Source organism: Esox lucius, chromosome 3, assembly GCF_011004845.1.
Source record: "Esox lucius isolate fEsoLuc1 chromosome 3, fEsoLuc1.pri, whole genome shotgun sequence".
NCBI lineage: Eukaryota > Metazoa > Chordata > Actinopteri > Esociformes > Esocidae > Esox > Esox lucius.
This window is the reverse complement of record NC_047571.1, coordinates 26911584-26926583: the sequence shown is the minus strand read 5'-3', so window position 1 is coordinate 26926583 and position 15000 is coordinate 26911584. Positions and strand designations below refer to the sequence as shown.

Below are 15000 nucleotides of genomic sequence, written 5' to 3'. Positions count from 1 at the left end.
TGGTCAAATTGTTTTTTTTAAAAAGCAATGCGGAGACACTATTAAGATTCTGATGCTAAGAAGTTGGGTTCTTCTTTTTTGTGTGTGCGTAATCTAACAATGTTAGACACGTTTTCTGAGTCAATGTAAAGGGGATGGATGCGCAAACTGTGGCTACCAATCTTTTCTGGCTACCAATCTTGGCCTTCCCGTTCGAAAGCATGTGGGTATTGTTATTTCAATAACTTGTGGAACCTGGGGGGAAAACCTAACAGTTCAAATTTTCTGAGAAACATTGCGGAATGTTTCTCCGCTCTACATTGCACACGACACACATCCTAGTGTCTGACGGTAAAGACCAACAAACCATTGACGCATGAAAAGCAGTTACGACACTGCCCGGCTTGTGGAATGACGGTGCAAAAATACCATGCAACTAACCATTCTAAAAATAATGGGACGAAAGTGTAGCTCTCGCGGAGGAACGTTCCGTGTGTTGACTAAGTGCAATGTCAACTATTGCAGTGTAATATCCTTTTAGGATACATCCCTGTTTTATTAGCTGGATAGGCATGACGAGGCAGTGCAGCTGTTGCGCTGTGCAACCAGGCTAATTGTGAGGATCAACACTGCTCTTCCCTCCCCCAGGCTTTTAGCCATAAGCCAAATCACAAATGGCTGTCAAAAATCACTCGCCAGCACACACAATGCTCAGGCTCCTTAATTAACTGGTGGAAACTGCATGAATGTGAGCGAAGACGTACACTTCCAGTTAAGGGAGGGTGATTTAAGAGCAACAAAGTGGAGCAGTGAGAGCAGGCAGCAAGTGGTCTTGAACACCAGCACTGAAGTTCACAGTTGGCTGGAGGAGACGTTCACTTTGAGGTCTAATTCCACTTCCTGGTGGTAATCATTTACAGGGATGATGGGAACATGCCTCGACCCGTTGGCTCGGCTTCCTCTAATCTCTGGTTACAGGGTTTTGTTCACTCCCTCTCCCTCTTTGCGCCTCTCCCTCCCTGCTCTGTCCCTCCTTCACCCACACACAATTTTTTTACTGTAAGAGGCAGGAAGCTCTGGGCCCTTTTTCTCAGAACATATTGTGTAAAAACAGAAACACCACATGCAACAGAGAGGCCCACATAAGTGGAACACTACACCCGTTTCACATGCAAGCCTTGTTCCAAATGCACTTTGACACAATTCTTTAATGAAGTCAATCCTGCAGTTTTGATGGTCCAAAAACAGTGCAGAGGGAAATGTCAAGGCTAGGACTCAATCCATACTGTGGAAGATTTACAGAGGGATGGGGATTGAAAGGTGATGTTCAGTCACACTGTCCCCAGGACTAAAAGAACATCCACAGGACCAGAAGATGATCTTCTGTGCCAGATTATGTGCTCCGGTTCCTGAGTTGCATACTGTTGTACCCTGTCTGAAAGCACGATATTCCAGAATAAAAGCAGCTTCTCAGATATAGCAGCAGACAAAAACCTCTGTGAAACACTATTGGGTACATACAAATAGAAATGAACTGTTCAGCTCTAAGACAGAGGCACAAAATGTGTTGTTCAATTCAGACCTAAATTCAGTCTTTCTTAATTTAGCTTCCCCAGTACAATATGACCAAAGGAAAAAATACTGCAATCTACACCTATGCAGTAGGTGAACTTTACATAAAACTATAAAGGTCAAATGCAGTGTCTTAACTATTCCTTTAAGCCAAGACATCTGCAAACCCCCCCCGCCTTCCCCCTCCCTGTGTGTTTTTTATTGTGTCAGTCCCTGGTGTTCAACAGAAACAATGACACAAGCCAACAGAGCTGAACTGTTAATGCCGTGTGGAGAAAAAGGATGCAGTCATACTCCTCCTCTGAAGAAGAAGAAGAGCATCTGCTAAATTACTTAAACGACTTAAAATGTCAGACACACATTTCTCCACATTCTGGTAATAAATGACTAGCTCTTTGTTGTAAACAATATGTGTCTCCAGCTTTTTGGACCTCATATTTAATGTACAAACTTCAGGTCACAATGCAGTGACACAATGAAAGCAACCTGATCTGTTTATAGTCAACATAACAGGCTGAAGTAAGGATCCTTACTGTGTGCAGTAAACATCAAGCAGACATTCATTTCCCTCTACTAGACACATTGTAAAAAAAGCCAGCTTAGGGGACCTCAAAATGACAATAATTTGAACTAATTTGTTTGCATACGAGTCAAACACAAGGGCCAGATCCGGCTCAGCCAACGGTACGGATTGTCCATTCATCCTGCCCCGCGTCAAGCTGCACTACAAGTCCCAGCAAGCACCGGTACAACACCTCAAGCCAGCAACCAGCCTGTAATCATATCATTGTTACTACACACTGAGGTAATTTGAAAGACGTCTTTTCAACCAGAAAGAAGTATTATCAATGTCCTTCGCTCATTGGGCGAACTGTTTTAGGAGTTAAACTGTTTTGGCCGCCATGAACAAATTGGAATTCTCTACAAGTTCAAAGTACTATGCTACTAAGGAAACTAGAACATACTTCATTCAAATCCAGCTGAATTGGACTATGCATGTTGTACACATAACACAAATGCGTTTTCTCAAAATGACTCATATACATGTGTTGTTAAATGTATTTTTTTATTATTGTTACGCTACACAATAAATTCTTCTAAACCTCCAGTCTGTTAGCAGTGTGACCTGTTATCAGCATAAAATCCAGCGTAATGTTCTTTGCGGGCTTGATGTGGCCTGTAAACCATGAATTTAAGACCACTGTGTTAAGGTGTGACTAGGTCCTTGTAAATTATAGTTTCATTCTAAAAACGACAATCACGTGGGATGGGTAATAAAAAATAAAAAAAATCCGCAATTTATTAGAGTTTTAGAATATACTATATTTACTGGGCTCAGTCCCAAACCTCAAGGGATGGCTGGGGTACCAGGACAGAGCAGGGTTTTAACGGGGCTGCGCAGGAGCGGCCCTCGAATTTGGTGTGGGTCGGCCAAAAAGACCAGAGGCGGCTCAGTTCGGGATGTAGGGTTTCAGTATAGGCTGATGGTAGGCTGGGGCAGTTCAGCTCGCTGCTCTGCAAAGTGAGCCTCATGCTTTGGTTTTGGTCGCTGATGCGGCTTGAAACGTGTGGCTTTACTGAGAGGAGGAAACTCGTGTAGTTGCCGTCCCGGCACCCCGATAACACCCCAGAAACACCAAGGAGCAGGCCTACAAATGTTGTCCAAATACAGGCACACATCTATTGTGATCGGGAAGCGTGTAATCACAACGAAAAAGTTATACTGAAACCTTAAGAAAGCATCATTGTCTTGTGGTGGAGTGAGTCAAAGGTTAAACAGTGGGCGGAGCTACACTCTGAAAATAAATATCCCAGGGGAAGCGACAGTTGAGTTGAGAAATATTCAACTTTATGCTAATTTCCAGAAAGCGGGCAGTGACGGAGTTCAGCGACTACCAATGGCAGGGCAGATGTTTTCTGCGTCTTGATGCCCCCTTCTCTTTTCTACTCGGTAGCTTAAAATTCGCTCACTAGCTCCAAAAATGGACGAGAGACGTATTACTGCGGTGTCCGTGTTCCCCATAATGTATTATGTTTCTCTGGCTTCATACATAGATATAATTCAAAAAATGTATGCATATAAGAATGTTTCAGAGATCGTGAGGAGCACGGGTGAGTGATACATGCATAATGTAATAATAAGTAAATTGCTATTTTTCAACATTGACAAATCATTGACTTGGCATCATGTGGATAGGTAATACATTTTTAGTAGGGGAGTCACGCAAATAATAAATACTCACTAATAATAGTGGAGACGTTTGTGGAGATGTTTCCCCTATACTGATTGTCTGGTTGTCACTGACATAAATTAGGAAGACACGCCCCACCCAAGTGGGCAGAGCTCATTGCAAGGGAGGGGCCAGCGACTGCTCGCCAGAGCAATTTGCGAGTTGAGTGAGTGGGCAGTGCGCATGTAGGTTAAGAGTGCACAAAAGACATGGGTGAATCCAGCCTCCTCTGTTAATTTGATTTCTTTAACCCTCCATTTCCCCATTCCCCTAGTTTTTTCAAAGAATGAAGGTAGACCTGAATTAGTTGTTGCGTCAGAAACCCTTGTGTGGTTTAAGATCAGTCCCAACAGACATGGGGTTTTTGAGACCCGCTAAACATTAGTGACTAGCTCAAGTGAGTCGGGCTGGCAAGTCCTCTGATCTGACGCCAACCACCATGCTAATTGACTTTGGGAGGGCACCCCCATCTGCCCCCCTAATATCAAACGTGTGGGGCCACACAATTCTACCACCTAGGATCAGAGAGAGAGAGAGAGAGAGAGAGAGAGAGAGAGAGAGAGAGAGAGAGAGAGAGAGAGAGAGAGAGACCACCCGACTGGCATTCTACAACCCTCACAGGTTAACCTCAACAGGACCACCAACAGCACGAAATACAGCAGGGCCACAACTGTACCTTACACACACACTTGCACACACACACACACACGTGCTATTCATTAACATTACGTTCAAAGCACGATGCTTGGAAGTCCTCGTGAGTAACTAGAGAATGCAGTTAGCACAAGATGTGCAGTGTAAATTAATGTAACACATTCCGGCCACTCTTAATGCTGCCCCTGCTGGCTAGCAGGCTGGGGGCACTGGATGACTGCCGTTTCGGGCCGCTGTGTGGTCCTTTACTTTGAAAGGGTGCAAAAGCAGGTATGACAGTTTGACACGCCTGCTCATGTATGTGCCCCTATGTCTTTGACTGTAACCATGCGCCCGACGCCAGGACCCGTTAACAAACATTTTTGCACTGTAGCGTCAGCCTGATAATATCGACAGCGAAGCGATAGCTTATTGAGATGCGTTCACATATTGTAAGTTGTCTACGTGAGCCTAAAAATGTCCCGCTGCCAGACAAGGGGTGACGCCAAAGAGTCTTCACTTTTACATGGAAAACGTAGAAGGCGATATTTTTGGAGTCTAGACAGACGTGCCTGTTTGAACTTCTAAGGGTTCAAAGCCCTGGGCTGAGAGACAGAATTCTCCCCCCCCCCCTCTCCCCTCCCTCCCTCTCTCTCTCCCCTCTCTCTCTCTCTCTCTCTCCCCCCCCCCCCACTCTCTCCCTCTCTCTAAGACATACTCACTCCACACTTGCTAGACGAGTTCCCTTCTCTGCTGGTGAAAGCTAAAAGTAGCTTGCATCAGCGCTTTTCTGTGAATAAAAGAAAACCGTTTTGCACTACAAGACCCACATTATGGGTAAATAAAAATCAGCCCTGCCGACAACCTCTTATTTACAGTAAACGCTTGGTTGTGTTAACTTGGTTACCAAGTTTATCGAAGCCCATGACAGAGACGCCATCGGTTTTGCTGACTAAAGTGAGATCGCTTTACGACTCAATGGATGAGGAACAGAGAGGTGGCTGGTGATAAAAGCGGGGTGTGTTCTGTGAAGTGTGGGAAACACTGAGGCACTGAGCCGCTGAAGAGGATGACAGAGTTTTATTGCCACTGTTGTCATGCCCAACAGCTGGCACCGCACCAGTTCGGTCTTTCCGATAGAAACTTCTTGTAACCCGGGGCAACCAGACAGCCTGGTTGAAACCACCAAACACCACACAGTACCCAACTCAGCAGTTGGGCTTTCAGCGCAGGGAACGTTCTGTGACTTCTTAAACCTCGTCGGCTATCTGAGCCGGGCCAGCAGAGCTACGTAATTGACTAAACGGGAGAGGGCTGCTGAGTTGAGATGCAGGTCACTTCGGTTTTCTGGTGTTAGGGGAGAAGGAGAAAGCGAACCACCCAACGAAGAGCACATGGTCACAGAGATAACTTTGCGAGGGTGACCCCACCCAGTCTAGTCTGGTGGCGGCATTGGTGGCTGGAGAGTTGAATGCTTAAGTAATCATTAACTCAGTGTTATTGCTACAACCATGGACCATGGACTCAATCATTTTTTTTTCCCATGGTTGAAATAACTCACGGACTGGTCCTGGGCTCTATATGAAAACCTGCACGAACCTCCTAGAGTGGTCTTGGGTTCCGAAAACCTACATCTACTTCCAGAGTGACCACCCTGAGAGTTATGGGTTCTCTTTTCAAATTAGAAGTGTGTGGGTGTTGGGTGAATACTGTAAACCAAGACACTGCGTAAATATTGCTCTGGTGGCTCTAAATGAACACCGAGATTGTGTTGACCTGCTGACCTCTAGAAGCAACAGCACAAGTATTCAGGTTTCAGACTTGGTTGCTCGTCATGCCTGGGTGTGCTGATGAACTGCCTCCACCCACCAGGGAAGATTACTTGATATTTGTGTTTCACACACAAAAGACACACTTGTTCAGTACTGTACACTTACAGTAATTCCCTTGTCCGAACACACATTGAAAATACATGCACACACACACACAGGCTCTGTTGATTGAAAACTGTCCTGTTGCTTTTAGAGGTTGCACCCAAAGCTCCGTAAGCTCTGGTCCGACAGCACAGCACAGCTCTGTCTAGACAGCTGCCTGTAGACTGAACTCATTTCAGAGGAATCCACAAATCCCAAATTCCCATGTAATTACTATAGGCTCATTTCTAACCGGTTCTGCAGTCCTTGTTGAGTCCATGCTGACAAAGCAGTCAGAGCACCACCTTTTCCTCAAAGAAGCCACAACAGCGCGTCTTTCTCCCACGGGACACCAAAAAGATTTGGCATGGCCCCTCAGATTTGTTTTAGATCTGCACCAGGAAGCGTCTTGACAGGCTGCGGCACCTGGTGTCATCAGAACTGCGCCACCCTGGATGCCTGGCTCCACAGACACCCTATTTATTATTACTCCTGCTAGCATCCTGTTTTTCTTTTGTGTACACGTTTACATGCACTCCGCAACGGCCCTGATGGGCTGGTACTGACCCTAAATAGAGTTTCAGTTGTCCTGTGCACGTGACAAAGAAACCTTGATTCGATTCATATTTTGACATTTCACCTAGTGCTAGAAGACTCTAGCCGGCCGCTAGAAAGCAACGCTAGACAGTCAGCCAGATCATTCTTAAAATGGTATGATGTCTGCGTTCTAAAATGTTGTTGCAAACCATTAATTGCGGAATGTTTGGCAGTGAAATGCCGTTTGGGCTAATAGAAGGAAACAGAACAAAGTGCTGTCTAACAAAACCCATTAGGGGTCGACTCACACTCATCTTGTTCTTGCTTCATATTCAAAATGATAAAACCAGGTTTTGATGCATGAGATATAACCAATGATTTGTTAGAGTACAGTGCTGTACAAACAGTAGGTGTGGACTATGTGAGTACAGAGTTCTAGAGCACACACAGTGTTTGGAGACTGACTGACTTGAAGAGATAGCCTGTGGTCACACGTGTACTATCACCCCTGTGGAATGTGTCGATTACGCTCCATCCAGTTCTGACTTATGACCTAATTAGCCATGAATTAACAGTAAAACATCAGACTTTGCCCATTCACACAATGCTATTCTAAAAACAGAGCACCAAGTCTAGGCCCGGTTTATTACACATACATAAATGCATATTTCAAAAATCCTTCTTTAACTCGATGGGGGCTTTAGCACCTGACAACTGTGAAACGTTTTCACCTGTTCGGTATTCCAATCTTTGAATTTCAAAAAAAATAAGTAAGTACCGAAACCACAGAGACTTATTGTTGACAGGACACAAGATCTACATTTCTGAGAAGAAATTATTTTCTCCACTGCCAGGACAGCAGGAAAACGAGAAATGACCTGATGAACATCCAATTTGGTTAGAAAGAAAAGCTATAAATAAAAATAAATCAATGGGAGCATACCAGAGCTGCAGATATTTCTCTTTGCCTTGGATAAGACTTTAGGACCACTGAATGATTGCAAGAATTCTGAGCATGGAATTTACTCAATTAACCATTCATGGAAGTGTTATAAATAGCCTCTGTCAACTGACCGTTTCTTCTACATGACCTCATAGGGGATTTCATCACCTGCCACACATCACAAGACCATAACCACAAGGAGAACAGAGTACAGAAACTGGAAGAACAGAGAGCAAACAATTGAGAACTTCTTTAGAATATCTTTTGGATTTTACCGCCTGTTTTTACTGACGTAAGTCTTTCAAATTGTTTTCCGAAGGACGGATAAGGCCCCCCAGATTGGGCCAGTATACAACGTAAACCTGTCTGTTCGTCTCTCTGTCTGTCCTATGAACACAGTGTCTCTTCTTCACGACAGGTCTTGCAGTTTCACACACAGGACGTCAAGCCTCCTGTTACATCGTGAAACACTGACACAAAACCCAGCCAACGTGATGACATCATGAAGCCGGCCCTAAAAATAGCCCAGCCAGTGGGCAGCCTACGTGGCTAGCTCATGTTGATTAAGCAGGGACCCAGAGGAGTTGCCAGCTGGATGGGATCCAGATTCCAGACGCTGGGTCTTCCAGCGAACTGCACAGCAGCTCTAATTCTCCAGTAATGGGGCCATTAACAGCCCCTGGGCGGCACAAAACAAACAGAGGCTCGTAGGAGATAATTTTCCATTCAGACGTCACTCCAGACGCAAGAGGGTGACATGCGGTAGTCACGTCGGCTGAGTAGCAGAGCCTGGAAGGTGTGAAAAACAAATGGCAATCGTTGCGATAGCAAAGGCCCTACATCGCCACCTGGTCCTACAGAACAGGAGCTCGGAGGAAAGAGTTGAGGTAGCTGTGAATGGGCATGGACGTGGCAGTCGGGGTGTTTCGCATGAAAAGAGGCGAAGTGGCGAGGACTGGGAAAGCCAGGGAGAGGGTTTTGAGAGAGGAAAATATGGAAAATGTGTAGAGGGCATGGCTCTGATGGGAGTGTGAAGACAACAAAACAAAAAAAACCTAGAGAGGCAGAGAAAGAGAGAGGGTGCTTTTGAAACAGAAAGTGGGCAGAAACAGAGAGCTAAGTTCAGCCCAGCAAAGCGAGCTCTGCAGCTGAGGGCAAGCTGCCATAGGGCCTGTTGCCAAAAGTTGCTCCGGCAACAGTAGCACCGTAAAACATACTGCTATTGTGCGCTCCCGCTCCAGCCTCCCCCTTGCTGAATGCTGCTTTTCAGGGCACAGGCGGAGTTCCACTTTGCAATTCAACACCAATCCCCATCACTCGCCCTAACAGACCACGTTTGTATGTAACAATGAACACAGCATTGTTGTCTGTCCACATTTAGAGCGCATTACTACCTTAGTGTTTCCAGAGAGAGCAGGGGGCATTTATAAGGCTAGAGAGCCACGTGCACCATGCATTCCATTTAATTTTGCTCTTCTTACACCAATCCAGGGGACGGACGTGTGCGAGTGGAGGGGAATTGAGAGATAATGGGGTGTGTCATGCTCAGCATTAGGACAGAAATAGGGAACATCATAAACATTTGGTTAAGAGGAAGTTGGCTGGGTAAAACGCTGAAACAAAAAGATGGCAGAAATACAGTCATGTAGTGCCCATCAACACTGAATGGATCTTTCAGTTTGTTCTAGCATGTTCCACAACATTCTGCAGGACAATGCAGCCTCAGCCACATTCCCTGGCTATATTCATGACATACCACAATAAGGAACTATTAAGACACGCACGGAAACAAAAGAAAGAGAAAAAGAGAAAGGGAGTATGGGAAGTTTGACTATTTCAACTAACTCGGATCTTTTCGAGTCTTTTGAGTCATTTCGTTCATTTGAGTCAATAATGCCTACACCGCAACTACCACATTATTTTAACCTACCATATGTCCAAATATCTGTTACAAACATGTCTTTATTATGCTATTGTCTTGGTCTATTTTTCTTTGCGAACGTAAAACGAACAGCGTATCAGCATATGCCTTGGTTGGGTAGCCACGTGCTTGTTTTCATATTTTTTCATGGCATCAGTAATCAACTAACTTTATTAATTATTATAGTCTGGGTTCAATTATCGGTTATAAACATGTATTTATGATGTTCCTGCCTTGATCTATTTTTCTCTGCGAATGCACATAAGAAGTTGATCGGAGAACTGAGCTGGAGGAACTGGTATGAGTTAAGTGATCATGCTGTAGTAATCTGCTGTCAAACGTTCGAATGAACTTAACAATTGAACGAGTCACTAGAAAAAGAACTCATGAGTCCTGTGTCACTAAAAAGATTTGTTCAAAATGAACGATTCGTTTCGCGAACTGCTATTAAAGGGTCACTGTTTAGAATCCTCGAAACAATAAAACAACTTGTTTTGAGACTACAAGTTAATGCCCATACGGAAAATAAATATATTTTTGCAATGCAAAATGTATTTAGAATGTATGATGAATATATGTCGAATATATTTAACTTTATTCAAAATACATTTCAGGTATGAAAATGCATTTCACCTTTTATTTCCAAAATGTATAAAAACATATCAATTTTGTCCAAATGTTTTTCAAAACAATGAATGTTCACAGTCCAAAATGAAATTCATCTAACACTTATATTTTTTATGACCTACATTTATCATAGCAGACCTGAAAATGATTTTACTGTAATTTCAACAAGGAACACAAACTAAGACCAATATCTCTTTTACAGCTAAATACAAGTTGTATTCCCTTAGAAGCCTCAGTATTTAGTGTACATTGGGCCTGGCAAGGACTGTTGGGTCCCTTAGGTGTAACCCAGTGACAGGTTTTTTGCTGAAAACAATATTATATTACAGCCAATTATAGGACCAGATTTTCTAAACAAATAGGCACACAAACAACACTTTCAAAATGTTCATCAAGTATTGATGACATCTCTTTTAGGTGTTGAAATACAAACATACATACATATATACACTCACCTAAAGGATTATTAGGAACACCATACTAATACTGTGTTTGACCCCCTTTCACATTCAGAACTGCCTTAATTCTACGTGGCAGCAACAAGGTGCTAAAATCATTCTTTAGAAATGTTGGCCCATATTGATAGGATCGCATCTTGCAGACGATGGAGATTTGTGGGATGCACATCCAGGGCACGAAGCTCCTGTTCCACCACATCCCAAAGATGCTCTATTGGGTTGAGATCTGGTGACTGTGGGGGCCATTTCAGTACAGTGAACTCATTGTCATGTTCAAGAAACCAATTTGAAATGATTCGAGCTTTGTGACATGGTGCATTATCCTGCTGGAAGTAGCCATCAGAGGATGGGTACATGGTTGTCATAAAGGGATGGACATGGTCAGAAACAATGCTCAGGTAGGCTGTGGCATTTAAACGATGCCCAATTGGCACTAAGGGGCCTAAAGTGTGCCAAGAAAACATCCCCCACACCATTACACCACCACCACCAGCCTGCACAGTCCAATTTTGGTGAGCTCGTGCAAATTGTAGCCTCTTTTTCCTATTTGCAGTGGAGATGAGTGGTACCCGGTGGGGTCTTCTTCTGTTGTAGCCCATCCGCCTCAAGGTTGTGCGTGTTGTGGCTTCACAAATGCTTTGCTGCATACCTCGGTTGTAACGAGTGGTTATTTCGGTCAAAGTTGCTCTTCTATCAGCTTGAATCAGTCGGCCCATTCTCCTCTGACCTCTAGCATCAACAAGGCATTTTCGCCCACAGGACTGCCGCATACTGGATGTTTTTCCCTTTTCACACCACTCTTTGTAAACCCTAGAAATGGTTGTGCGTGAAAATCCCAGTAACTGAGCAGATTGTGAAATACTCAGACCGGTCCGTCTGGCACCAACAACCATGCCATGCTCAAAATTGCTTAAATCACCTTTCTTTCCCATTCTGACATTCAGTTTGGAGTTCAGGAGATTGTCTTGACCAGGACCACACCCCTAAATGCATTGAAGCAACTGCCATGTGATTGGTTGATTAGATAATTGCATTAATGAGAAATTGAACAGGTGTTCCTAATAATCCTTTAGGTGAGTGTACATAAATATACATATATATACAGCTCTGGAAAAAATTAAGAAACCACTCTTCATTTTTCTTAAATCAGCAGGATTACATCAAGTGACCTACAAAAAGAATGGCAAACAGCAGCTGGGTGAAGTGCACAGCGAGGACGATATGAAACAGGCTTCTAGGGGCAGGGCTGATGTGTTGCAAAGCTAGAAAAAAGCCCTTCATCAATGAGAAGCAAAGAAGAGCCAGGCTGAAGTTTGCAAAAGACCATAACGATTGGACCGTAGAGGATTGGAGTAAGGTCATCTTCTCTGATGAGTCAAATTTTAAGCTTTGCCCAACACCTGGATGTCGAATGGGTAGACTGAAGCCTGGAGAGGCCTACAAGCCACAATGTCTCACACCCACTGTGAAATTTGGTGGAGGATCAGTGAATATCTGGGTATGCTTCAGCAAGGCTGGTATCGGGCAGATTTGTCTTTGTGAAGGACGCATCAAGCCAAGGTTATCCTGAAAGAACACCTGCTTCCTTCTGCTCTGACAATGTTCCCAAACTCTGAGAATTAGTTTTTCCAGCAGGACAATGCTCCATGCCACACAGCCAGGTCAATCTAGGTGTGGATGGAGGACAAACCATCAAACAAAGCTGAGCTACTTCCATTTTTGTGCCAGGAGTGGCATAAAGTCACACAACAGCAATGTGTTTTTTTCACCAAATATTGATTTCTGAACCTAAGTTAAAACATAAGTATTTTGTTGTTGAAAAATGAATGTGAATTTGTTTTCTTTGCATTATTTGAGGTTTGAAAACAATGCATATTTTTTTGGTTATTTTGACCAGTTGTTATTTTCAACAAATACTCTAAATGACTATATTTCTATTTGGAATTTGGGAGTAATGTTGTCAGTAGTTTATAGAATAAAACAAATAAACTGTTCATTTTACTCAAACACATACCTATGAAAAGTAAAACCAGAGAAACTGATAATTTTGCAGTGGTCTCTAAATTTTTCCAGAGCTGTATATCACATTCTATAACTCCCTTCTATATCACATTCTATATCCAACAATAAATAAATTGTTTTAGATATTCGTTGTTATAACCATTTAAAGGAAAATTACAATAAACAAATATCATATTCCATGACCTAAATTTTTTATTATAATAAAATAATTGCTAAATCATCCCAGCGTTTTTGTTTTTCTTCTGTATGAGTATTAGTAATATAGGGCAACCATGTTTCCTTTAAAAGTTGGGATGCTGTGTAAAATGCAGTCTCCTTTGCTGTATTTGTCATTCCATAATGCGCCAAATGTTTTCAATAGGGGACAGGTCTGGACTGCAGGTCGACCAGTTTAGTACCCAGACTCTTTTACTAAAGAGCCATGCCGTTGTAATACTTGCAGGAAGTTTGGCATTGTCCTGCTGAAATAAGCAAGGCCTTCCCTGAAAAAGATATTGTATGGATGGCAACATATGTTGCTCCAAAACTTTTGGACTTTGTGCTGAAAACAAGCCGAATGGTCCCTCTCCTCTTTAGCCCAGTGTACATGATTCACGAAAATAATATAACATTTTGATTCGTCAGACCACAGGACAGTTTTCCACTTTGCCTCAGTCCATCTAAAATGAGCTCAGGCCCAGAGAAGGCGCTGCGTTTCTGGATGTTATTTACAGTGGATATAAAAAGTCTACACACCCCTGTTAAAATGCCAAGTTCTTGTGATGTAAAAGAATGAGACAAAGATAGAACTTTTTCCACCTTTAACAATTCAATTGAAAAACAAACTGAAATCTTTGAGGAGGAAAAATAAAAAATGTAAAACTCACAATAACCTGGTTGCATAAGTGTATGTATGGTTTCTTCTTTGCGTTTTAACTCGCATTTGTGGATGCAGTGACGTACTTTCTTCACAGACAATGGTTTTCGGGAAGTGTTCCTGAGCCCATGCAGTGATGTCCACTACAGAATCCTGTCTGTTTTTAATGCAGTGCCACCACAGGGCCCGAAAATCACAGCCATCCTATATTGGTTTTCAGCATTGTCCCTTGCATACAGAGATTACTCCAGATTCTCTGAATCTTTTAATGATATCTTTTAAACCTCTTAGCAATTTTACTTTTACTATTACTAATTTTACTATTCTTAAGTTGTGGCACAATTTGGTGAACACCTCCCCATCCTAACTTCTGACAGGCCCATCCTCTCTGGAATTATCTTTTAATACCCAATCATGTTACTGACCTGATGCCAATTGACCTAATTAGTTATATTAGTGATATTCCACCAGGTTTAGTTTTTTAGCATTACACAGCTTTTCCAGTCTTTTGGTGCCCCTGTTCCAGCTTTTTTGAAACATGAAATTAAAAAGTGAGCACATATTTTCCAAGAAACAATAACATTTCTCAATTTCAACATTTGATATGTTTTCTTGGGACTATTTTCTATTGAATATAGGGTTTAAATTATTTGCACATCATTGCATTCTGTTTTACTTACACAGCATCCCAACTCCTTGGGAAATGGGGTTGTAAATCTATTTGTGTGGGCATACATTTTTCAACTTAGCGCTGCAATGAGTCATGCATAAGAACAGCCCTTAGACGCAGTATATCGGCGATATGCCACACCCCTCGTGCCTTATTGCTTACAGTACATATAGAAGTCCTAAGCACAACACTGGGCCACGAAACTTACATGGAAAAGAGATACAGTAACAAACCTCACCTCTGAAAACAAGTTTCCCGTAAACTATGAAAACAGGGCAAGTTGATTAGTGAACAAAAACTAAGAGGTAGGGCGTGTTTCCATGTCAGCCCTTCTCTCTGCAAGAGCGAAAGGTGAAGAAGCGAATGTACCTGCCAAGTTTGCAAAATGTGTGTGTGTGTGTGTGAGAGACACACATTTACACCAGAGCGCTGCCAACATGTGATTTAATGGCATCATTAAATGAAGGGACACGGGAGAAGCTCACATAATAAAACTGTATCATCTGGGTCCAGTTCAAGTGTCAATAGTTTGTTGACCTTTGGCCCTAAAGGTCAAATGTCAAGTCCCTCAGTAGACTAGACTGCATATCTGTTTCTGCCACCCGCTATGTTGTGACAGTGTTAGATGTGGCGAGGAT

At 42.9% G+C, this 15000-nt stretch overlaps 1 protein-coding gene across 3 annotated transcripts in view; it reads right to left on the bottom strand.

Annotated features, from left to right (window-relative positions):
• The window catches only part of gng12a (guanine nucleotide binding protein (G protein), gamma 12a), a 38390-nt gene that overhangs the window by 3852 nt on the left and 19538 nt on the right, over nucleotides 1–15000 (bottom strand). The window lies entirely within an intron of this gene.